The 25,206-nt window shown below is 40.4% G+C and overlaps 1 protein-coding gene across 19 annotated transcripts in view; it reads right to left on the reverse strand.

Moving 5' to 3' along the window:
- The window catches only part of INPP4A (inositol polyphosphate-4-phosphatase type I A), a 132,688-nt gene that overhangs the window by 62,242 nt on the left and 45,240 nt on the right, over positions 1-25,206 (reverse strand). For 15 of the 19 annotated variants that reach the window (XM_075523873.1, XM_075523865.1, XM_075523819.1 and 12 more), the window contains one exon: positions 14,516-14,581. The exons of 3 other annotated variants lie outside the window; for them this stretch is intronic. The gene's annotated coding sequence lies outside the window, so the exon portion shown is untranslated. Of the gene's footprint in view, positions 1-14,515; positions 14,582-16,140; positions 16,160-25,206 lie in introns of those variants that run through there. One more of the 19 variants, XM_075523769.1, reaches the window with a different exon arrangement.

Here is a 25,206-nt window from a genome sequence, read left to right on the forward strand (position 1 = left end):
CTCTTCTTGACCTGCCTGCAACTTTGTTTTAGCCTGCAATTAAACTTGGTTTAATTGTAACAACAATTTTTCAAACTGCCCAGATGTTTGTGGCTAATTTGTTTTTACTTTTGTTTATCTTTGCATGGTACCATCATCATTTTACAACTCTAACACAATGATGCAGTGTAGAAAAATACAGGCCTGGTATGATAGCAGAGGCCTTGCGAAGTGGAGACACAGGATGCAGAGGAGAGGAGTACAAGCACGGGATAAAAAGAGATAGGGTATAGCATTAACACTTGGAGACACGGTGGCTATAGACAGCTCACGCATGGTCACTTAAAGAACTGCAGACTTGAGGCTGGACAAAACAGGTTTTAGGGGTAATAAACAGAACAAAGAAATAGTATCTAACATGTATGTAAGGTACCACATACAGTAAATTGGGATGTGGGATGTAACGTGGAGCTGCAGATCAATGAAGAAAGAGCCAAGTTTAAAAGCTTGTTAGCAAACATAAAAATGACCCCAAGTGGATCTTAGAGTGAAGAAGAAACTGTCAACATGAACACCATATTCTTCCTGTCAGCATCTGAAGTCCTTTAGATGCAGACAACTGCTGAAACACCTCCACACCCCCACCACCAGAATGAAACCACCTTAGAACCCAGAGGAGCAGGGGAAGGGTGAGCATTACAGCAGGATAAAGAGGTAGACACTTCATGTGTACAATTATTTTAACTGTATTGTTATTTATTGACACCTTCCCCATTCTTTCTTTTCCTGTAATTATTAGATCTGAACAAGTAATGATTCCTGGATTAGACTGTAAACACTTTAATTGTAACAACAACAACTTCTTGCCTTTAGATACAAGGTGTGTTTCATCTTTGCCCATAAAAAAGTTTTTGAGCATAACGGCACAGATGTGGAATTTAGTGCCATTCTTGACTGTTTACTTGTACCAGCAGATGCTGTTGTCATCCCATGTTTTAGGAGAGAAATTTTTGAACAGTTGGGAGCACTAATTTTACTGTTTCCAGCTTTTTAAGGTCATGCAGATCTCATCTCTACTGCTTCATTTAGAGAGTTTTTATAGACTAAAGATGCAAGAATGAGAGCTAGACATAACATTGTCAGGACAGTTTGTGATCACTGGGATAACATCTTTGCTCCAAGCACAATCTATTTGCTTCCACTGAAAACATAAAATGATTGTCTGCCCACAGTGATATCACTGTGAATCACAGACATCAGCATAATGCATCTTTGTCAAATAATTATTTTAGAACAGTGAATGTCATAAAACTAAACTTTTTAACTGTTTGAAGTGAAACAAGCTAGAACTATGGCAAAATCAAATGGGAGATTATTAAACTCTTATATCAATAGCTTTTAATCTTTTCTGATTTGAAAACTCCCTGAAAATTTTCCAGAAGAACCCTTTGGTACAAGCTAATTTAAAGCTACTGATCGTAGGCTTGCTTTCCCCAGTCACTTCCCACCAACTTATTTGCATAGTTCATGGACAATTTAAAACCACCAACTTAAGCATAAGAACCAAACAGCTATGGTTGTCAAGACTCATTTTTTTTTCATTTTACATTGTTTCTATCTGCTCAGAACTACACAAATTATTCACCTAACATTCTAAATTTTTCCATGTTTGGTCTCAATTTAGAAGTAAATTTGTATTCGGAAAGTGTGAGCAAAAGCCTTTCTGGGAATTTTCCAGTTCTGAAAAGGGAAAGTCTATTAATAACTTCTTTATCCAATTAAGAAAAAAAAAAAGTAATCTTTTTCAACAAAGAAAATAAAAACAAACTATAACTAAAACCCTACAGGGCAAACAGTTCTTTATGAGGTACACACTCACAAAAAAACCCAAACAAGCAATTTGCTAACCCCAATAAAAGTGAGTTAAAGAAAAATGAGAGTCTGGCATTACCTATGGGGAATGAAGCCAGGGACCACTGGCTGAAATGCAGGAGATTAGCACTCAACCCAAGCCTTGCAGCTCTTTCAATACTGAAGCAACAACAGTGTCAAATCCCTATGAAAATTCAGGCTACTAAAGGATGATGCAGAAACAGTGGTATTAGTGTGTATTCAACAAGCACTTTGTTAACTTTCCATTCTGAACAGCTCTGTGGCTAAGTATCTGAGGGGTGGCTCTGTGGTAATACAGACACAGAATTTAAGGAGAACTCCACGTGCAAAGAGCTACCAAATTGCATCCTTATCTTGGCTATGAAATTATCCGAGTGCTAGACAACCTCAGGTATGCAGCCTCAGTTCACAATAGAGACTGTGAAAGCCCCAAAAATACTATTCTCTACACTTCTGCTGCACTACAAGTTTTCATATGACCTAAGCCGACAAGTAGTTTAGCTAATTTAAATGATTGGTACGGTAAACTCCAATCTTACAAATGGATGGGTGTTTTCAGAGATCCAGAGGGGGTGAGAAGGTATAGAAGTTTGACTGTACAGTCAGGTAGAAGATGCAAAAGTTAACATATTTATTAACATTTCCATTTTTAAAATATGACCACTACACAAATGGACAGTTTTGCTTGCAGTTAAACTGGCATAAAAGCAAATGTAATGAAACTGCGGCTGTATCTGCCTTTTACAACTGTAGATAAAATTACATTGCCTAGGAGTGAACAACAGTGGCATCCAAATAACTAGTGTTAAAACATATTCTATTTTCCTGCCCAGTGATACCCCCCAGGTCACTCCTGCATAAGTGAGAGTAGAGTTTGCAAACACTTATCCAAATGGATTTTCCTAATGTGATCTGTCATATTATAAAAGGACTCTAATCTGCCAAGATTAGAAATCAGACTGCAGGAGTCAATAGTGAAAAATATACTATGAATTTCTCCTCAGTTCTGGGAAAGCCATGACCAATGTGGTAATTGCTGTGTGTGTGTGTTTTTCAGGCAGATTTATAACCACAATCTTTTCAGCTCTCATGTTCAGATTTTCCTTTTTGATCACTGATATAGAAACTGACCTCGGGACAGAAGGTATCTTACTCTTTTTTGTGCTATATGATTTCAAATCCAAAACATTAAGTTACAATATGCCAGTGCTGTCTCTGTAGTGATGGATGCAGCTGGACATAGAAGGGATCTTTCCTATTCTGTGAGGCTCCCATTTAGCATGCTGATTTTGTCCAGTCTAATGAAAGATGTTTTGTAATGGATGCCAAGTACTTATTGGTACTTATTGGTGCTCCTGGGGAAGGAGAAAAAGGACAGTTTTTAAACAAGACCCAGAAGAGCAGCTCCAGATGACTGGAGCTGCACTGGGAAAGTTACAAGCTGCTTTAAGACTTGAAGAAAAATCATGAGAAATTTTTTGTCTGTGCTTGCCTCTTCCCTTTCCTGCATAGCAAGATATCCAAGCTCTCAATTACAGACAATCTGGAATACCACCAAGTGCACTTCTCCATAAAGCTGAATAAATATAAAAAATAAATGAACAAACATATATGTTAAAATACAGTCACTTGAAACCACTCACTCCCAATGCTCTGGGTGTCTGTTTTGTCCATGGGGATCCACAACCACTGCTCCCTGAGTGACTTTTGCTCCCAGCAGTGCCTTCTTGAAAGATCAGTTCTCAAGAACTTTTTATTTGCATTTTTCCTCCTTCTGCATCAAATACTATCTGAAAGCATTGCTCTCCCAACTTTCCTTCTCAAAGAAATAAAAGCCTGTTTGGCAGGGTTATTTCACTTTATAACAACTACTTAACCCATCAAAGCAAAGGGGTTAACACATATAAGCCATTGTTTGTCTGAGGATAAAATGCACCAACAGGCACCATACAAAACAAAGCTGATTTGTCATACTTATGAATCCAAAATAGAAAAGGCTTTTCTTCATGTTATAGTATATGGATTTCAAAGCTGATTCACAGAGAAATATCAGTGAAATGAACCAGAAAATATTAAAATTTGTAATTCAGAAACGAAATGCTACCTTTCAAGCTATTACTAAGTGCTACATGTGTCTGAAATGCGTACAGAAGACATTTTTTCAGAATCTCTCTTCAACAGCCATTTAAGTATACCATTAAAGAACTCACCCTTGAACTAGCAAAGAACTCATCTGTTTGGGAGTGCATCAGTTGACCTAGAATATTTTGTATTATCTCCTACCTTATGGTTCAAGATTTAAAATCCCCCTAAACTCTAATTTCTCTTTTTACCTAGTTCTTATTTCTATTGCTTCTGAACTATAAAACAATAACAAAGGCAGTGACAACATTTTTTTCCACTAACAATGAAAACACCAAAATCAGTTAATCACTTAATCACATAAATAACTGCAATTCTATGCCAAGCTTAAACCTTCATAGACTGGCATGTGAAAATACTCATAGTTCTTCTGCTAAAATGTTCAAAAAATATCACAAAATATTCCAGAGAACCAAACTAATCTATTTATATGTACACATAACTAGAAAGCAAGAAATTCATCTCCCAGTAACAGTGGATAGAAGGAGGATAACATTAAAAATTGGCTTTTGCTACAGAATATGGTATTGAGCCAAATAGAACGGAGTCTAATTGTTTACCATCTTTTCTGTATTCCCATTACCAACAGATTATTACCATAATATTGCAATCACTAATTTGCACGCTTTCAACTTGGTTTTTACCAGTCGTCTTCCCTAATGCTGATACTTTATTTCTGTAAGGAAGGTGTTATTTTTTTTCCTTTCCTAAAGGTTATTAATTTTCTTCATAGCAGAATCATAGAGTTCCTATATTAACCTGGGCTCATGCATTAAAAGAAACAGAATACAGGGAGTCCCAGTTACTTAAGGAATAAAGGAGTTGAAAAATATTTCAAGAGTGTTTTCCTTTAGTTTCTCTGGCAGTTTAGCTAGAGAAGTTCCCTCTCTCTCTAGATTGAAAACAAGATCTTTACCCCACACCTTAAAGCACAATGAAGACCTTCAAAAAAGGAAACTCAACAAAAGGTAGCTCACATTGGCTGCTTTCCCTCCCACCACCCATAAAAATCATAGCTGGTGCCTTAGTTCGAACAGGTGTAGCTTCTAAAGTCAGGCTTTGTTCATCTAGTGCTAACAGTCTTCACTGAAGACCAAGGTACTTGTCTGTATTAACAGGCATGTTTATTAAATGGAGCCTGAGTCACTTTATGGGATGGGATTAACAAACATGAGAGTGCCATCTGAATAACAAGAAAAACACCTCAAGGTGGAGATCTCAAAGTTTCTGGAATGAAAATTCCAGCTGAAGCAGTGGAAATCCCACTATCCAAGATACTTCCAGGACACTATACCAAACCTGTAGGTTTACACAGCCAGAGTTTCCTCCACACAACAGGTTTTCTCTACACCCCCACTTTGAATGTTTGAGAATATTTGGCAGCTGCCTGGGGCAGCTCCAAAAATCACCTCATCACAAATCACAGCAGATTTGCATAAAGGAAAGTTGCTAACATGAACATGCACAACAACAGTGAAAATACCCCCTTTCAGAAACACGAGATCAATGTTCAAACGTCCCACTAAAAATAGCTCAGTGTTAACAGCTGAGCAGCACTTTTTTATTCTTTTTCTTTTTTTGCTCATGTTAACATGGGCAAAAAGTCAACAATAAAGTACAATTTCAGACAGCGAATTTTTTAAGCGCTTTCAAGGAGAGTATTCAAGCGCTCACAAGGGCCTGAGCCACAATACATCTTTTAGACTATCTTATCTTTGTGTTCTAGGCATTTCTGGGTTTAAAGTCTAGCAGGAGCTGCACTAAGATTTTTTTTTTTTAATATGGAAATTACAGAAAAATCTTGAACATACATACTCCCAAATGGATATATTTTCATCTCAAAGCAAAATTAGCATAAACACATTTGAAGAAGAAATTAATATTCTGTCATGCTTGCCTACAAACCCCCAAAATGCCTTGGCAAGTTTTATTTTTAGCTTTTATAGCATATAATCTATCCAAACAGAAAACATACTATTAGAAGTATCATGACAGAAAAATCCAAATAAGTTGGAATAACCTTCTCTGTTGTACTGCATACAGTTCAGCAGAGATACGGTTCACATAGACCCTATTTAATTGTACAAAAATATTTCATTTTTTATTACTGTTTAAGAATCTGTGTGAACAAACCATGAGGACAGTGTTTACCTTGACTAAACACCACACTAGAATAAGGTTAAGCAAGGTGTATACTCTTTGGACGGGATTCACTTCACTGAACTGTACTTAAGTTAAGCAAAATAGACAACTAGTTAGAACTGATTAGAGAGGGATAGGAACCTTCAAAACATAATTCTTTCTGACTTTTAAACAGCTATTTTAAAGCCAATGAAACAGGATTAAATTTGCATTCCAACATCTCATGTTTAATAATGATTTATAACAGTTCTTGGGCAGACCAGGGAAGTATTCCAAACCTGACAATACTCTGGTTTGCCTCTTCATTTGTGCTTCTTTCATCCATCCCCCCCAAAAAGAATTGTAATGGGAAGGAAAGGTTTGCTAGAAATTCCTCTATTTCTTTTTCTTCCTCAATAGGAGTGTGAGATGCCTTTTTCCTGAAACTTAGAGGAGGAAGTCCCTCAGACCTGATCATCTTTTCTCCTCCAGAAATCTCCTCAAGTGATGTTCTTCCAGTTTTTCTGGGCATCCTTATAAGTGACAGCCATGCAGGCCTGAGTTGCTCCAAGTGTTGTCTCTCAGGAAGAGGCTTAGACAGATTTTTCAAATTAAAACCCCACTTTACTAGCCAAAAAACCATGACTTGGAGTTAAATAAAACCTAGAATATAGAAAAAAGGCCAAACCTAAACTGGGACAGATTCTAAATCTAAGGGAGTTGACCATGACTCTAATAAATAATAAACCTGAAAAAAAACACTGGCACGTTTTCACTCATCTTCTCAGTCCTCCCTCCTTGCCATCCATCCTCTCAGACTGTCATTTAAAGCACTGTGCTTCCAACAGAACACCCCCCCTTCCAAGCTATTGACAATTCAGTCCATAAACAGTGTTCTTGCTTTACTGTGGCAATATTCCAAGTACAGACTGTGAGATCATCACACAATTGTTTTTACCACAGAACAATAACGACTTAGTGCCACTATGTAATAATTAATTAGGAAGCAGAAAAAAAAAAAAAAAGAGAAGCCATACTATTCTCTCGTGATATTCTTCTAGGCACTTAAAAACCTCAGAAACACAGGCTAAGCACTTATTAATAAACAAATAACTAGAGAACTAAATATAGCATTGCCAAAAGTACGTTAAAAAGGTTTCTTGCTGTGGTGTTTTCATCCTGTTATTTTATGGATAATTCTGCTAAAGAACGACCTGATCAATGTCTTAATAGCTGATAAAGCCAATTAGAGCAACTCAGGATTTGCAACAGAGCAGAAAGCACATTACTCACCCTTGCTCAAATAATTCAGCTCCTTTTCAAACCTGGTGTTGGGACAAACCAGCATCCAGGCAAAGGGCAGTTCTTCACCAACATACAGTTACAAGTTTAAGTATTTGTCAAACTAAGGAGGTATCTGGGGCAAGGGCTGTCGCTGCCTGTAAGTACTGCACCCGTCATTTGTCACTACAGGCACATCAGGGATCTTGAACCACAATTTTCACTTCAGAGAAAGCTTTTCTCTCACTGGTCATGAGCTTGCTGCCCAGCAGTCTGCTTCTAAACGTATCTTTGTCACAGGCTAAAGTTAACACGCCTTTGTCCAGCCCTACAAATTCACTTGATGCCTGATTTATCACACAGCTTTCCCTGTGCAGTGCAAGGGATACAGTAGACAGCAGACAGCAGTAGACAGCAAGTATCACACTGTATAGGAGTGATCAAAAAGCACAAGCTGCCAAACAGCCTAAGTCCAAAGAATCCAAGCAATCATTGCCCTTCATAAATCTTTACGCTCTTCCTTAAACATACATCAACCATTCTCCTACTGACCACTATCATATATGATGGGATTATCACTACACACTTCTATACTGGTTTAATATTTTATCCATACGCTAGGTACACACACAAACTCCAATCGCTAAGAAGTGCCATATATTCAGTTCGTGTCACCTCTAAATCATACATCTGGACACCTCTGTTTCTGTATCATAACCTTCCTACAATACCATACTGTTACACATTGGTCTTCTGATAGACTACAGACATCCTGCTTGTTAGCTATCACCTAGCTGATACCAGCCACATTCCAAAGCTCCCCAGGACTCCAGCAGCATAGCTGCAGCGATCACATTTCCCATTTTGCTAGTCTTCCTGACATATCCAACACAGCTGTTTCAGATTCCTCTTGTAACATAATTCCTTTGATCATCCCTGCAGCTTTTCTCTGCATCTGTTTACATACTGAGCTGAAGTTTCTTGGATATTGCAAGAAGTGTTGCACTCCTACTCTAGATCAGGTCCCTGCCCAGGTGCACCCAGCTGAGGTGCCCTCCCTCAACTAGAAATACCTCTCGTGACACTTCCCTGGATTTGCATGATGGTATCAAATTGACAGACTAGAGACAAACTTGAACCCACTTACCCTCACATAGGCCTTTCTCCTCCAAAGTCTTCCATTGCTGAACTCCCTGTTCACAGGAAAAGTTGTTGCATTACTTCCTAAGCTGAGGCTGTAGCACCATCCAATTTAAGGCATTCAGCACAGATGCCAGTGAGGTGCCTAGGCTCTGTTAAGAGTCAAGAGAGAAAGGCAGGAGTTGGGTGCCTAATTAAAAATCTGCCTCTTTCCACTGATTATGTAAGAGCTTAGACTGCTAATTTTGACACCAAGGTTAAACTCAGTAAGTCCTGCCAGTGTGTGGCCTGACACTTTGCTGTGTTGAATTCCATCCCTTTAGTATTACCTAATTGTACAATTTAATTGCATAGTCATTCCATCTAAAACTGTATAGTGGAAATTAATGTCCTCCTCCCATCACTAAGTTTCAACAGCCTGCTTCCAATACACCATGACAACAAAATCAACTCAACCAAAAAAAAAAAAGCCTCAAGAAACTAAACAAGTCAACTCCCAAAGAATAATTAATCTCATATATCTACCTCCTGCTCTCTCCCCTTGTGCCAGTTCTTTGCCTGAGTTGACAGTTCTTACACTGACCTAATCTTCCTCCACCTTGAACAGTAATTTTGATGCAGCACCATGTTAAATGGTACAGTAGAATCCAGAGAGACCAGATCTAGCACATTTTTGCTTTTTCTAGAAAACCTACTTTCTTATTAAAAAAAGATACTAGGTCAGTCTGATATGACCTATCTTAGCAAAATAGATCGTGTTTCATCCTCCTTCCACTCAACTCCCAAGTCTTTAATTATTCATTCCTTCAAAAAATTTTCTAAGGTTATTAAGGTCAAATTAACAAGCCTGAAGTTGCCTAGATCACATTTACCATTTCCTTAGAGATATATATATAACATTCAATAGTATCAAGTAATAAAAATCCTTTAAAAAAACCTTAGTAACAGATCTATATTTTAATTACACATTAAAAAAAGGTACCTTCAAGAAATTCCCAATTTGGAAATTACCTATACAGCAACTTAAAAAGTCACTCTGACAGCCAGAAAGTCTGATTGCTTTTAAAATATGAGAGATGCAAAAACTGGATGCTTCTTCTGAGATTACAAAAAGCTATGTGAAACGATAAGTAAAATACCTAAGATTTCCTGAAAGCTCCTGAGACCCCAAAATCAGAAGATATACAGCTAGGGCCCTTGTTTAACTTGATATGGCAAATCCCAGTGCGAATCTGACATGCTTCTGGGCTCTGTGTTACACAAGCCTCTAAGAGCTGCACAATACCTTAAACTCCCACCATTCAGTACAATTTATTGTATTCACAAACTGTTGAATATGTTCATGTAGACTTTCCAATCCGTTGGGGCACTCAAGCATGCTACATCTGGAAAAGTTTTTGTTCCAAGGCATGATTTTCTTGATAAAATTTAAAGGCTTTTTAAAAGGATAAATACCTTATCTAGTTCAAGAAAATGTTCAATACAATGCAAGAACCTTTTTTTTTCCCTTTTCTTGTTGTTTTAGCATTTTCGTACTTCTATCTGCTTGCCATACACATGCAAAAAATTTGCAAAAAATACCTTAAAAGCACGCAAAACATTCCTTAGTCTGCAATTTTAAGCTCTTTTTTTGACCCAAACTGGCATTTCTATACCTTAACCTGAAAGCAAGCATCTTGTTAAAAGGTGATATTTGTGTATGTTGCTTCCTTCAGACAAACTGGGCCTAAATTTTAAGACAGCTACTTATTGATTCATTCTTCAAACAGCAGAAGTGTGAGTTGCGCATCCTGGTGCTTTAGAAGTAGGTTTGTAGCTGTCTGTACATGTCACACAATGTTCAAAACAGGCAGCCAGTTAAGATTCCTTCTGAATATCATGGCTATAAACTCCTACTTGGGCTCTGCGTTAATTAACATTTCTGGGGCACCACAATAAACTCTGCTTCAGCAAGGCAACTCAGCTTAGGGATAGCACATGAGCACATGTGTAACTATAAGCTTCAGTCCTACTGAAATGAGCAGAAAAGTTAAGATTTCTCCTGATGTAGACTGAGCTGACTTCCTGGGAGACCTCGGATCACTGACAACTGCTCCTGACTTCACTAAGGGCTGCAGGTGCTCAGTGTCTACAAAGGACTTTTACTGAGATGTCTGAGTTCAGATTAAAGATACGTATTTGAAAATGTGACCTCAGATACTTAAAACCCATCTGCCCTGCTCTCCCAAAAGTTATGAAAAACCATAAAGCTAAAAAGAACTAGGAGCCTTTTCTGCTATTTATTCTGCAGAGATCAGCATGCTAGCAATGCCCCGGTCTGAGGCATACTACCACTGCAGATTACACTTTCATTACAGTGCTTCAAGCTGTTGTATTCCACCTAGCCTTAGAGGCCAAACAGAGAGTTGGCACGTGTTTGTACTGCACATTCCAGACCTTTTGATGTATGGAGGTCTGGACTTGAGGACCCACATGGTCACTTCATATCTTATTCTCCTAGCTATATGGAAAATACCACTGGAAGTAGGAAATGATCCATATGCAAAGTTTCCAAGAATGAAAGTAGTATGGTAGACAGGTGATTTTGAGGGTTGGTTTACATGGTTTGGATTAAGTGTTAATCCTCTCAGTATGTTTTAGTGAAACAACTATTCCCAAAATCTTCCTAATGATTCTGCGGCAGTTCATCTATGTGTCTCCCAAGGATAATGCCGAGATTATTAACAATTAGGTACTGGACATTTTGTAATTTAAACACTGTAACAGCTTTCTAATTAAAATGCAAACACAGGAGAAAAATGAATATGTTATTGAATTGAATGTAAGCTTGGACAGGAAGATGTTCCACTTTATCTGCCTTGATGTTACACTTGACGTGCCAACACTGTAAATGCCTTGATGCAAGAGTAGCATTTAATTCCAGAAAACCCTTAATTTCCTTTTGTGCTTGCGCAGAACATAATGTAGGGTAAATACGTGTAAAAAGAGACAGAAATCATCATAGTAAAGAAACAAAGTAATAACCCACAGATCATTGTAGTCTCCCGACACTTAAAACATCTGAAATTCTGCTGATGCCTTCTCCCTGACTCTGTGCCCTCTACAGCTGTTCTCATTAGCTATGTATCATCATGTCCTCTTACCCTTCTTTCTGTCCCTCTCCCTGCATCGAGGCTCTACTCTATCTGACTATGCCTTCATTTAAGATATTATTCGAACTCAGTCCTTCATCTCTGTCTTAACTGCTGAAGTCATGGTTAACTCTGCAGACTAGAATCAACAGAGTCAGAAAAACACCTAATGTAATATAGAACATTATTGAAAGATCAGGTTCCTCACATTATGCAGTAACTGCACATGTAGTTATTGCAATTATACATACCAATCTGGCATGGTGCACACAATCGATCTAGCACTAACAAGAGGATGATGAACATGATGGTCTAAGAAACAGGATCACTGCACATTTAACACAGCCATGCATTCACACGTGGCCTGCTCTGCATTTTAATACACTTTACAAACTGGCAAGAAGGGAAAAGCAAGAGGGGAAGGAACGAACTAGCAAATGCTGGGTTTTGGTAAAAAAGAAACTGTAAAAGCAGACAGTAAAAACAGTAAAAGCTAACAACAACAATCATAAAGCAGCTTGCTGTGCTAATAACAACTACCTCTCCTTAGTCAGTCACTCACACAGTTTGTCCATTCATCACCTATATCAGCATGTGCTTTAGCAGGGCACATTTTCTGGAGATGTCACCCAGAGAACTGACTGAAGAGAAAGCAGGGACTGCTACTTAAAAAGGGTGCCACTGGAGATAAACTCTGTTTTATACACACATGTTAAGGAGCCTCAATCAAAAAAGCTATGTGGAGCTTTACATATGCAACAGTGATTTTGACTCTTAATGAAGAAGCCACTAAATCCAAATCAGTGACAGGAAAACATCCACCAAAATACCAAGCAAGCAGGCAAACAGAAATGGGTGGCATTCTCTTTCTTTCCTATTTTCTCTCCAGACCTAACCTAACACAAAGCTTCAAACGAGTAGTGGGATCTGTCTACGTGGAGTTGATTGGCCCTGCGCAGGCAGGGCCATATTTGAGAAACACTTAATTAGGATGATATGCTGTCCCTGTAGGGGAGCCCCAAATGCTGTTTTTTTCCTCTGTTGTTATGTATTTCTTTGAAAGTGTGGAGACAGACCCCACAGGGGAGAAGACATAGCTGTCTTGGAGAAGAATGACAATCCTTTTTTAATTTCTTCAGCAAGAAGCAGCACTGAACTGGATGGAGATGCAAGATTGCCCCTGGCATATCTTTTCCAATGCAGACAATGACTAATAGAAGAAAGAAAGATGATATGAACTACAGTAACTGCAATTCCTTTTAAGTCACAGTAAAGCTAGCCACAGGGTCTGGCAATGCTTATTTGCTGCTGGCAACTTCATCCCTGCCTTCTTGGGATCAAGAAAGATCTGTAAGTGCATGCCTGATTCCCAAGTTATTCTTCACTGAATGGTTCAAGATAGTTAAAGGAAAAAATTACACATAAGCCCCTGGAGCATCCCGTTGTGCACTGCATTCCATTCTGCCGCAGTTAAATAGCCCAGTCCATGGTATTGACTGCTTGCTTTAATTCCAGATGTAGGCACAATCGTGGTAACATACCTCTCTTTTCACTTTTCAGTAATTGATCCTCGGTCTGCATTAAGACACACATCTGATACAAGAAAAGCAATGCTGCATGAGAAAGTGCATTTGCTGACTCCGTCTGCTTGATCTTGTTCTCCCTTAGGAGGAGTTGGGGAAAAACTTCTCTGAGAAGTCACTACTGTTCACCACTGACTCTACTCCAACATTCATTCTTTGCTGAACTCTGTAAAAGGGCACTGGGGGCACAACATCAGAGATGAGGAGACGGAGGGTTCCGATTTCTGCACATGATTACCCACATGACCGTTAGCATCACATATGCCCATAAGCATCATGTTTCGTCTCTCGCTGCCTCCTATTCCCAGACCAGCAAAACCTCCTGCCTCTACCAGAAGACTCATTTGACTGCTGTCTGCTTCACACTGCCTTGCGGTTAAGGCCATATCCCACGCATCACCAGCATGTGTGACACAACTTCTCTTATCCTCCGAAATCCCAGAAGCCAGGTGCAGCTGGTCAGCTCAACATACAGCCCACCAACAGCTGCTCTGGCCCACAGGAAGCAAGAGGAGTCCTATGACTGAACTTTGCTTTGAAACAAGTGGGTAAGAGTCTTCTTGCAAGAGTCTTCTGCTAACAGGAACCCCACCAGGACACACATTCACCTCTCAAGGCCTAGTAATGTGACCATCAGCCTCTGCCCCCTGCCACATCACCAAACATAAAGTAGCTCTTTCACTGTGGAGAAGTAAATACTCAACAAGTGTTTGTGAAGTGCCCAGCAGGATTCAGTTCCCATCCTGAAGGATATTGTTCTATGCTATAGCAATATTCAGTGACAACAAAGGCAGATCTGCCTTCTTCCATCTCTGTTGACCCAGGATGTTCAAGGAGGAAAATTAAAGAACCACTGGTTTGTTCTTATGGTGGAAACAGGTGACAAATACTGGCCTTTCAGCATAGGCTGTACATTAAATCTCACAAATTTCCAGAAACACATCACTTGTTCAAAGATGAATAAATTATACTGTCACTAGCTAATGACCTACCTGAGCTTCTGTGAACAACGCACCCAACAATAACAGAACACCGCTAGCCAATATACTGAATTACCCACAATACAAAAGATAGGGTAAGCATGCCACTGATACCAGAACATAGGATCTTGTCAGCACTTCATTATTTCTGAGGCTGAAGTTCCTTTTGCTTTGTCTGCCTCGAATTTATTTCATCTTTGAACCTTTGCATTCAGTGGCCACAGATCATCACCCATTATAGTAGCAATCACTAACATTATATTACCTTACTCCATCTTTCACAGATGAAATTTGGTATGTGCATCCACATCCAGTTCTTTTTTAATAAAGTCTGAAAGACACAAAAAGGACAGTTTCTGACTGAATGGATCCAAATAAACAGGCTAGTAGTACAGGAAAAAATTTTTTTGGGAAAGCAATAAATATAGGAACATTTTAAAAAAAAAAAATCACTAAACAGTTGTAAAAAATGCAGAGTGTTAACATTTTATAATATAGCTCCTTTACCATTTGAAACAGAATCTGGACTGGGGATGAGTTCTGAGATAAGGAAACCTAAGAATAAAGCCGAAAGAGAAATTTCAGAATCAAGTACTGTTACTGTAACATTTTACACTTAGGGACTCTGATGTATATCTCCCTTCTGCTATATTAATGAAAATACAATGGCTTTAACTAAAACAACTTCTCTATTAAGTCTGTAAAAGACTCAATGCAGTTATGGTCTAAGAAGCTCAATAAAGTAGCTATTTCATGCCACCAGCAACAATCGAGCTCTCCCAGCATAGCTTCTCAACTCAGCTACCTTGTCCCGTCTGCTCATTCCAGCTGTAGTCAGTCACCACGTGGCATTGCAACTATTTCCGCAAGAAGATGCTCCGCAAAACAGAAATACTAACAACTGAACCCATCCCCTGAAGCAATGTTTACTTCCTGCAGGTCCAGACTGAATTCAGATGCCACTGGCAGAGAGATTCAAGAGTTTCATTTCTTGCTGCCAACAACCGCAGCTCTTCTGTTGTGACAAGGAACATACTGTCCTCGGCCATACCAACATCACTCACCACACCTAAGCAACAGGCATCTTAATGGGGTTTTTTCCCTTAAGATGTATAATCAAGACATTTCCTAGCATGTTTTATCCCATAAATCAAGCAGTCCAGAATCCTTACCCAAGTGCATTGTCAAACAGATGCACAATCCACACTGCAGGAAAGTAAGGCAGTTAGACACGAAGTTTAACTTTAACCTGAGAAAGCCTGTTAGCCAGCTGAATCCAACATCCACCCTGCTTAATCCACCAGCTATTGGGGTTAGCCCGAGTGAGGCCCTGAGCTGCAGGGGAGGCTCCCCGTCACACTGCCCAGGGCTGCTTCTGTTCTGCTCAACACAGTTGTCACACAGTATCCTAACATTTCACCCATGGTCTCTTCTCAGCCTCCATCATGATCTTATGACGATCATTATTTTGTGAGGTTACCGTTCTGAATTTTCAGGTTTACAGTTTCCAAAATGATGCATGAGCTGTGTTGCAACCCAACAGAACGCTACTTTATAGTGGTAAACTAGGAGCAGGTGCCTCACATCCTGGCATGAGTGTGGCTGGGGTGCTGGATAGTGCAAAACCTGGTGGGATGGAGAGCAAGGTGAGGTACATAGACAAACCTGGCACAGTGCTGTCTGTATGGGGAGCAGCCCATGGGGTGAATTATCTCTACCAACTCACTCACTCCAGAAGCAAACCCAGAAGTAAAGTAACACGCAGTATAAAAAAGCGGCTGATCGGGATGAGAGCGCAAACTGGAGAGCGAAGTGCAGATGAATCTAATGGGAAATGAGCTGGGCTACAGGACAGTCCAAGACAGCAGCCAGTTCAATACTTTAGCTCACCTTCTCAGTCTTTTACCTTGAAGGCAAGAAAGAGACAGGCTTCCTCTAATGTGGTCCTACTGAAGTTACTATCTCCTGCTATAGCCCAGACATGACCACCTCAAATATATCCTTTTCTTTTCTTCTTTTTTTCTAATTAAATGAAAATCCTGTCAGAATGAAAGAGATTTTATGTGAATCCATGCAGGCTAGCTGCATAATTGCCCCTTTGCAGCATCACAGCATCTTGCAGGCTGAGACATTACAGAAGAGCAGAAGCCAAACCCAGCAAAGCATCACTAGTGCGTTCAGCACACTCTGCTGAATGATCACTCCACTGCACATTTCTTTCCAAGAGGGAACCCGTTCCTCAGCAAGAGGTAGTGGAATCTGCCTTTACAGAATAATTCAGGCTGGAAAGGGTAGTCCAGCTTTCTGCTCCAAGCAGGGTCACCTCTCAGCTCAGACAAGGTTGCTCAGGGCTTTATCCAGTTGGGTCTTAAAAGCCTCCAAGGATAGAAACTGTTCAACCTCTCTCGGCAAACCGTTCCACTGCTGGACTACCTGTTGTTACAGGTGCCACTGGAACCAGTAGTACAGTTATTTCACATTTCTGAAAGTGTTACAGAAGCAAAATAATAATTTATAAGCAATTGCTTACTACAAAACTGAAGCACCACACAAATTGATCTTTCAGTTTCACACCTTCACCTGTCTATTTACACTCAGAATTACAGAACAAAGACATTAACTATGTACCTGGGAGTCAGCAAATAACTCTATGGATTAAATTTTTTATCTTAAGGCCAAAACAAAAGCTCTTCAACTAGTATGCTCTCCAGGACAAGAACAAGTATGACTTTTAACCTGAAATATCTGCCATTTTGCTACAACAGTGCATGTTAGAAATCTTTGACTGTGGTACCACAAAACTGTGGCAACAGGTTCCTATGTGGAGAAGATACTGCTCTAGTAAAAGATATAGATGGGGCAAATATATAAATATATACAGTAGGATTAAGAAAGTCAAAACTGTAATTCACAGAAAAATATACTGATCAGTTTAAGCAGTTTTATTGCTTAAAACATTAAATTCAGGGAAGATTCATACATAAAGCAAACATTGTTCAGATTTGCGATGCAGTAATTAAGATGCAATTCATCACTTTACAGTGCTGTATGTAAATATTAGGAAAATCAAAACTATCAAAGAAGAACCAGGACTGAAGTAAAAGAAATAAGACGAAGTTAAAAAGCACTAAGACAAAACAACACACTGCAGACTAACAAGAAGAACTTCTGCTACAAATTGGGAGTTTATCAGTTGAGAAAAACCAAGAAGAAGGAAGAACTCAGTGTCAGACAATGCAGCCACAAAAAGGGCAGATACTGTGTCAGGTTGTATCAGCCAATGTGCTCTTGTCACTACAAAAAGCAGCAATGAGACCGAGTCAGGAACACTGGCTACAGGAAGTTAAACACTGCCCACCTCAGTCTGTAATACATGTAGAGAAAGGCTTATGAGAACAACAGAGAGTCAGCCTCCCCAGAGCAGACCAAAATTTCTTAAGCTTGGCAAAGTGGAGGCAGAGTTAAAATTTGCTCTCCAGAAATACATGGCAAGGGCTAAACACCAGAGAGGTGAAAAAAAGTGTTAAGATAAATAGGATGTTAACAAAATAACTAACCTAACTGGAGTAACAGCAACTAAGAAAGCTAGTTAGCCAAGGAAAAACTTGGGTTCCATATAAAAGTAGCATTATGCCACTGTTAAGACTAGATTCAACAGCTCAGGAAACCCCATCCAGCCCTATGCTTCTATGCACTCTTCAGCAAAGCATCCAAAATTTCTTACAAAATTATACCTTTCCACAGAAGTAGCCTATAAGGCAGCTCAAGTTTTCTTCTCTTTTCATTGTCCAGGGTGAAGGCAGAATAAACTTGAAGTTCACTTCTATGACTGTTAGTTCAGATGAGAAGTTACAAAGCATTTTACTTACTCTGGCTTTTGGAGAGTTCCTCAACGAGGACAGACACATCTGACATTATGTGGAGCTCTTTTCAGGGTTAAATGTGATATGCAGTAGTCTTTGGCAAAGTCATTTACCATTTAAAATAATTTTTATTTTGGTAAATTCAGTGCAGGCACACAAAGTTCCAATTTGGTATCCTTTATAACTTCAACTCTATTTATTTAGTATAGTTATTTTTTCTTTTTCCATTCTAAAAGCAGAGCACGTACTGTGAAAGCTCCTAGACGGCACGAAAGCTACTCACGAAGCAAGTCACAGCCAGCCACAGTCACAAGATCAAGGGCTGATACAATGGACCTGCTACATTAAAACCCTGTAATATACTGTACCACCATTCACCTTCAGGACATTTAATATAAATACTTGAACCTGGTCAGTTATTATTCATTTCACTTAAAATGAAGAAATAAAAATGGCAGAGATGATAAAGGAAACAAAAAATCCTATTTACAATACTGTGACAAAAAATGAGTAGTTCTGTGGCCACAGGCAAATCCCTTTCATCTCTGCAGCTGAGCTCACACATCTGCAAAATAGAGACAATGCGACCTAGTAACTACATCAAGTTTCTCTGCTGGCAAGTTATATTCGTACCTTGCTCGCTACCATCAGGAAGTTACACCCATTTTGCAGAGCAACATTGGAAATCACACATTCTAGAGTGACGTGTTTTAAAATCAGTTAATCAGTGAGATTTTTAGAAAAATACTGCAACTTCTGCAGAGAAGGCAAGTCCTACCCACTGATCTCCCAGTATGTTCTGGCGCTTGTACAGGTGCCCTCCTACTCTCCACCCCATTCTAAAAGCAACTTTGGTTCTTCAACTACATTTCTAGAGTCTGCTTATAAGTTCTCCTCTTTGACACAATCACATTTTTAACTGCACTCCAATTCTGTTGTGCTTTGGTACCTGATTAAGAACCACTGAAGTGCTAGCTTTAGCCATAACAGCTAAATTGAACATCAGTAGTACATGCCCAGGTAGTAAGCCCAGAGAGTCCAATGTCACTTGCATATGAAAGATTCTAACTGGGCACTGACTCAAGCCCCTCTTTTTCACCCTACGTTGTACAGTTTTTAAATTACATTGCCCTGTAATAGCAGTAAGACCACAGCAGAGTGTGGTAATGTGCTACTGCAGACCACACCAAAGCACCTGCCTCTGGCCTTCTACATTAAGAAATGATGATGACAGAAAGAAAGATTCTTCAAAGACTGCAGCATGTTTTTGCTTAATTAAAACCATATAGAAATTGTTTTGCAATCAACTGATGATGGCAGTTCAAGCCTTAGTGCTTGCTGCCAGATTTTAAAAGCCATTCAGATCCTTCTCTGTAAGGAAATTATATACAGTGAGATTTCCCCCCTCCCAATCGCTTGTACTTCCAACCAGGGTAACCACACAAACTGAGGAGAACACCAGTTCTCAATTAAATCTGCCACATCATTATTCCTAAATACTGCAGAAAGTGAAGCACATGGCACCACTCCCTGTAGAGAAACCTGAAAGTGTGATGCAAAACAAACATAAAAATGACAGGGTGTGTACACACTCCTATTGAAAATCCCTCACTTTCTCCTCCTCCCTTCTTTCTTTCCCCTTTCTCACTCACTGGACAGCAGCTAAATCACTCCAGGGGGGAACGAAGGACTAAGCTTTTCCTTTGCAATTAAATGTGCTGTCAACATCTCTGAAGGGTACCTGCAAACCCATAACACCAGGTGTGATTTTGTCCATTAGTTAAACAGAGAAAAACAGAGTTACTTTGCCTGGAGGCTAGCTTTGATAATTCTTATCCAGGCACAGTCCAACAGACATGCTATTCCCATGGGAGTTGAGCCAATCTGTGCTACTGTATCCTATTGCTTGTCCTTGCTTTTCCCCTCCTCCTGTCAGCAAGACTGCACATGTTGATACAACCTAAACTTCTAAAAAAAAAAAAAAAAACACAAAAAAAAACACAACAAAAATCACCCAAAAAACCTATAATACTTGGGACAGAAAAAAAGAGCAAAACAGAACAGTTTGCAAAAGGTAGAATTTAAACTAAAGCACTTTGCCAGAACCAAGCTGGGGAAGGACTATATTTGCTGTTTACACTGGCAAATTTGAGGAGCAGGGACCTCTGCAGCAGACAAGCAGCTGAGGATGAACCACACGACAGTAGAGCTGCAAACAAATGCTCATTCAAAGCAAGCTGTCAGAGCCAACATAGCTCAGAAGACATTTCCTGTAAACATATTTTAAAAGCTCAAGTTTCCAATAATCAACCTACAAACCTAGGCAGCATGTTCTTTTTCTAGGTCAAGATGGTTATGACCCCTGCTACAAGCCTCAAGCACACGGAAGGTAGAATATACTGTGCATCCTGCTGTGCTCTGTCTGATCTTCTCCTTTGCCTTGCAGCAAATACAATGCTGCATTCTTCAAACTCTTTTACAAATGAATTATGTATGATTTCCTGAAGTCTTTCCTCATATTCCCCATTTTGAAATACTAGTCTTCAGGATTTGAAAGAACATAAACTCTCTTCATTCTGAGCAAATTTTATTATTGTGATCAGTGTGGCAACTCTTTCTGCAGTACTAACTTACACGAGATGCTATCACCATTATATCAAAATATGCATTCAGAAAAAGAGGAAACTTGCCTTGTCTTGATCTGACTTCCCCAGAATATTTCAGATTTGCTTGCATTATGTATGCAACCTGTACTTTCACAACATTAACGTTTCAGCTATTTTCAGATCCCAGTTGGGAAGAAATAAAACACACATCTGTGACTGTATCTGTACCACTAGCTGCAGCAGTGCTTTAGAATTCCTAATGCTAGGCTGTGTTCCTGAACGAGTCACAACTTCTTGTCGGGCAGAAACACAGTCACAATTTACCTTGCTCTGCACCTGATTTTCATGGAAAGAAAATCATAGTACATGCCAATACCTCCCCAGGTTGAACAAACATGGAGCCAGAACCCACAGCATGCCCCGACATTAGGTCTGTTCCTCAACATTGTCACATACACACCTCCACAAGTCAGTCTAGCTAAAGAGAGCTGTCCTGCAAAATGCGAAGCGAGGAAAAGAAGATTACAAAATACACTCTCAAGGTCAAACTGGTTTGCACAAGTGGATCCTGTATTTCACATTCTATTTTCAACATTAAAGAGAAGCCCTGGTTTGCTATTACAAGCATGATCAATCCAACCATTTACTACGTGCCTATGCAGAAGAGATGAGGTGTATGAAGAACACCCAGGACCATGGTGAATCAACTTGAAGTTCTGTAATATTGTTGACAGTAAATAAATGGTGTCCAGTACCTAAGATTCTCACTCCCTTCTTTCATTTATTAAATTAGCGTCACAGTAAGACACATTTTTCTTAGCTACCGAATGCCCACATGCCTGTCTCTTTTTTTATCACAGAAGGCTATGCTTTCAGGATAAATAATATCCCATTGTAAAACTAAACATCCAAGTAGTAATGGGTGGAAATTATCTTCATGCAGTGTAACCAAATGATAATTTTCTGAGGGTGTTCAGTTTTACACAAATCGCTGAGATGTTGACATTAAGATGGGTTTTCCTTCTAGGGTAATCCATTGCACTGACCTTGTCATGCAGACGTATTTTATGGACACCCAAATGCAACTTGAGAGCTGATGCAAACTGGAACATTGGGCACTCCAGCCATGAAATGTGCAGCACAATATGGGGAAATCTAGGCTGCATTATTATTTTTTGCATATAAATAGTCACACTTTTACTGTGAAGTCGTTTTCTTGGGTCCCAGAAATATGAATCACAGAGGAATGGGGGAAAAAAGTGCAAGTTGTAGGGAAGTCGGGAAAGTTGTAAAGAAGTTGGGAAAGATGTCATACTTTCAAAAAATAAATGCTGCAAAATATTACACTCTCCAGCAGCTACCACAGCCCTCCCAAATGCCTATTTGCCACCTCCCTTCTTTCTCTTAGAAGCCTTTTAGAGGTTGCAAATTTTGTTAGTGACAAGTAAGCACTGTGCTAGAAAGGAACTACTCTTCCCATTTATTCTGGATGTCTTGCTCATGACAGGAAGGAGTATCAAATCTTCACACAAATTCAGCCAAATTACTAGTGAGTTCTTGTCTGCTACTTACCACAAATACAACATCAGCTAAGCAGATCTTCACACTGATACGTGTTCTGCCCTCCACTTGTCTTTCTGCTAAATTTTACATAAAATTGGTATTTAAAGACACCCCCAGTTTTTAAAGAGACAATTGTTACATGTGCCAAATTGTTTTTAGCCCTCAATAAAATCCTACCAGTGGCCCCTTGTGACATTTTATTTTCCATTAAATTAAAGGCTGTGGGGATGTTTACATATCTGAAATATAAATCCCAGTAATGAGCACAGAAAAGAATGTTCAGTTCTTCTTGAGCTGTTAGGAAATACTTGCATCCCTCAAAAAAGGCAAAGCATTTACAAGGTAGTCAAAATTCAGACACCGTGGGTGTTGAAGCCATGCCCCTCCCTTCCTCAGTTCACACACACGCTGGCAGCCTCCAGTCACTTCCAAGCACAAAAGCAGCTGCTTCCTTCAAGCACTCCCTGTGCAAATGGAAGTTTATCCTTCCACATGTCCAACCAGGTCCCTCTCTCACTGCTCTCTGTACCCTGAAGGTGCTCAAGCCCTTCCACTACCCCCATGCACTGGAAGGACATGGCGTCTTTGAAAGAATCACAGAATCACAGAATCGTATAGGTTGGAAAAGACCTTTAAGATCATTGAGTCCAACCATACACCTAACACTACCAAACCATGTCCCTAAGCACCTCATCCAAACGTCCTTTAAATACCTCCAGGGATGGCGACTCAACCACTTCCCTGGGCAGCCTGTTCCAATGCTTGATAACCCTTTCAGTGAAGTAAAATTTCCTAATATCCAGTCTATACCTCCCCTGGTGCAACCTGAGGCCATTTCCTCTTGTCCTATCACTTGTTACCTGGGAGAAGAGACCGACCCCCACCTGGCTACAAACTCCTTTCAGGTTGTTGTAGAGAGCAATAAGGTCTCCCCTCAGCCTCCTTTTCTCCAGGCTAAACAACCCCAGTTCCCTCAGCTGCTCCTCATCAGACTTGTGCTCCAGACCCTTCACCAGCTTCGTTGCCCTTCTCTGGACTCGCTCCAGCACCTCAATGTCTCTCTTGTAGTGAGGGGCCCAAAACTGACCACAGTATTCGAGGTGCGGCCTCACCAGTGCCGAGTACAGGGGCACGATCGCTTCCCTACTCCTGCTGGCCACGCTATTTTTGATACAAGCCAGGATGCCATTGGCTTTCTTGGCCACCTGGGCACACTGCTGGCTCATATTCAGCCAGCTGTCAACCAACACCACCAGGTCATTTTCTGACTGGCAGCTTTCCAGCCACTCTTCCCCATGCCTGTAGCGTTGCATGGGTTGCTGTGGCCCAAGTGCAGGACCTTGCACTTGGCCTTGTTAAACCTCATACAATTGACCTCGGCTCAAAGGATCGTGTGAGAGAGCTCTTCTTCAAAGGGAAAACCAAAATACAACAACTGCCCCATGCAAACTGCCAGCACCTCCACCTCCCTCTCTGGGGCACAGAGCAGCTGGCAGAAACGGGGCTTTCATGGCAGAAGGGGAGGAGAAGGCAGCTGGATGGCAGGAGCCAGGAAGACTGTTGCTTCCTCAGCCTCCCACCCGCAGGCATCTCTGCCCTTCACAATCCAGCCTGCCCCATGGACAGCAAAGCCACGTCTCACTCTGCCCACTCAGGCCCACAGGAGCTGACTGCTGGGCAGCATCTGCAGTTTCACTATATGGGAGCCCTCAGATAACTGGTTCAGTCTGTCTCAGATCATATCAGTTGAAAGGGCAATAATACTTGTGTGCATTCAATTGCAAAAGATGCTGGTAAAAGGGAGGCAACAATAAAGGATATAATTTCACCATATAGCAATAAACATGACAAATTAAGGTCATGGCACAGGAAGACAATTCTGACTGTATTTCACTCTGATCCCTCCAGCCATGGCTTTGTGGAGCTCAATAAAACAAGCCTCTTGAGCACCTCTAGCAATGGTGGTCGTGGCTTTCCTCCAGAAACCACAGGTCTGGATCCTTGAAGCATGGATTAAACAGTCAAACACAACTCCCTTCGATTCAACTCTCATTTCTTACTTTACCCACACCCTTAAGTGGCTACTTTCATTCACCATGCATTTTAGTGAAACTGCTATAGATAAACTGATTCTACAAACTGTTTGTCAACTAGCATGTCGAGGGAGGTGATTCTGCCCCTCTACTCTGCTCTGGTGAGACCCCACCTGCAGTACTGCATCCATCTCTGGAGCCCTCAGCACAAGAAGGACATGGAGCTGTTGGAGCAGGTCCAGAGGAGGGCCACAAAAATGGTCAGAGGGATGGAGCACCTCTCCTACGAGGACAGGCTGAGAGAGTTGGGGTTGTTTGGCCTGGAGAAGAGAAGGCTGCAGGGAGACCTTACTGCAGGCTTCCAGTACTTAAAGGGGGCCTATAGGAAAGACGGGGACAGACTTTTTAGCAAGGCCTGTTGTGACAGGACAAGGAGCAATGGTTTTAAACTAAGGGAGGGCAGATTTAGACTGGATTTAAGACAGAAATTTTTTACAATGACGGTGGTGAGGCACTGGAACAGGTTGCCCAGAGAGGTGGCAGATGCCCCATCCCTGGAAACATTCAAGGTCAGGCTGGATGGGGCTTTGAGCAACCTGATCTAGTTAAAGATGTCCCTGCTCTTGCAGGGGGGTTGGACTAGATGACCTGTAAAGGTCCCTTCCAACCCAAAGCATTCTGTGATTCTATGATTTGTGAACATTCAGTAAAGATGGCAAAGCCCTGTAGGGTCTCTCATAGGATCCTCTATAAGACACCACATCACTTCAAGAAAAACTTAGGCCTAAAACTTCATTTAATTTGCTTCTGCCCAGTAACAAGCAATACCTAGTGTTAGAAAAAAGCAAATTACGTGACAGTATGAATGCTTACTCACACTACGTTAATTCT

Source organism: Mycteria americana, chromosome 1, assembly GCF_035582795.1.
Source record: "Mycteria americana isolate JAX WOST 10 ecotype Jacksonville Zoo and Gardens chromosome 1, USCA_MyAme_1.0, whole genome shotgun sequence".
Classification (NCBI taxonomy): Eukaryota; Metazoa; Chordata; class Aves; order Ciconiiformes; family Ciconiidae; genus Mycteria; species Mycteria americana.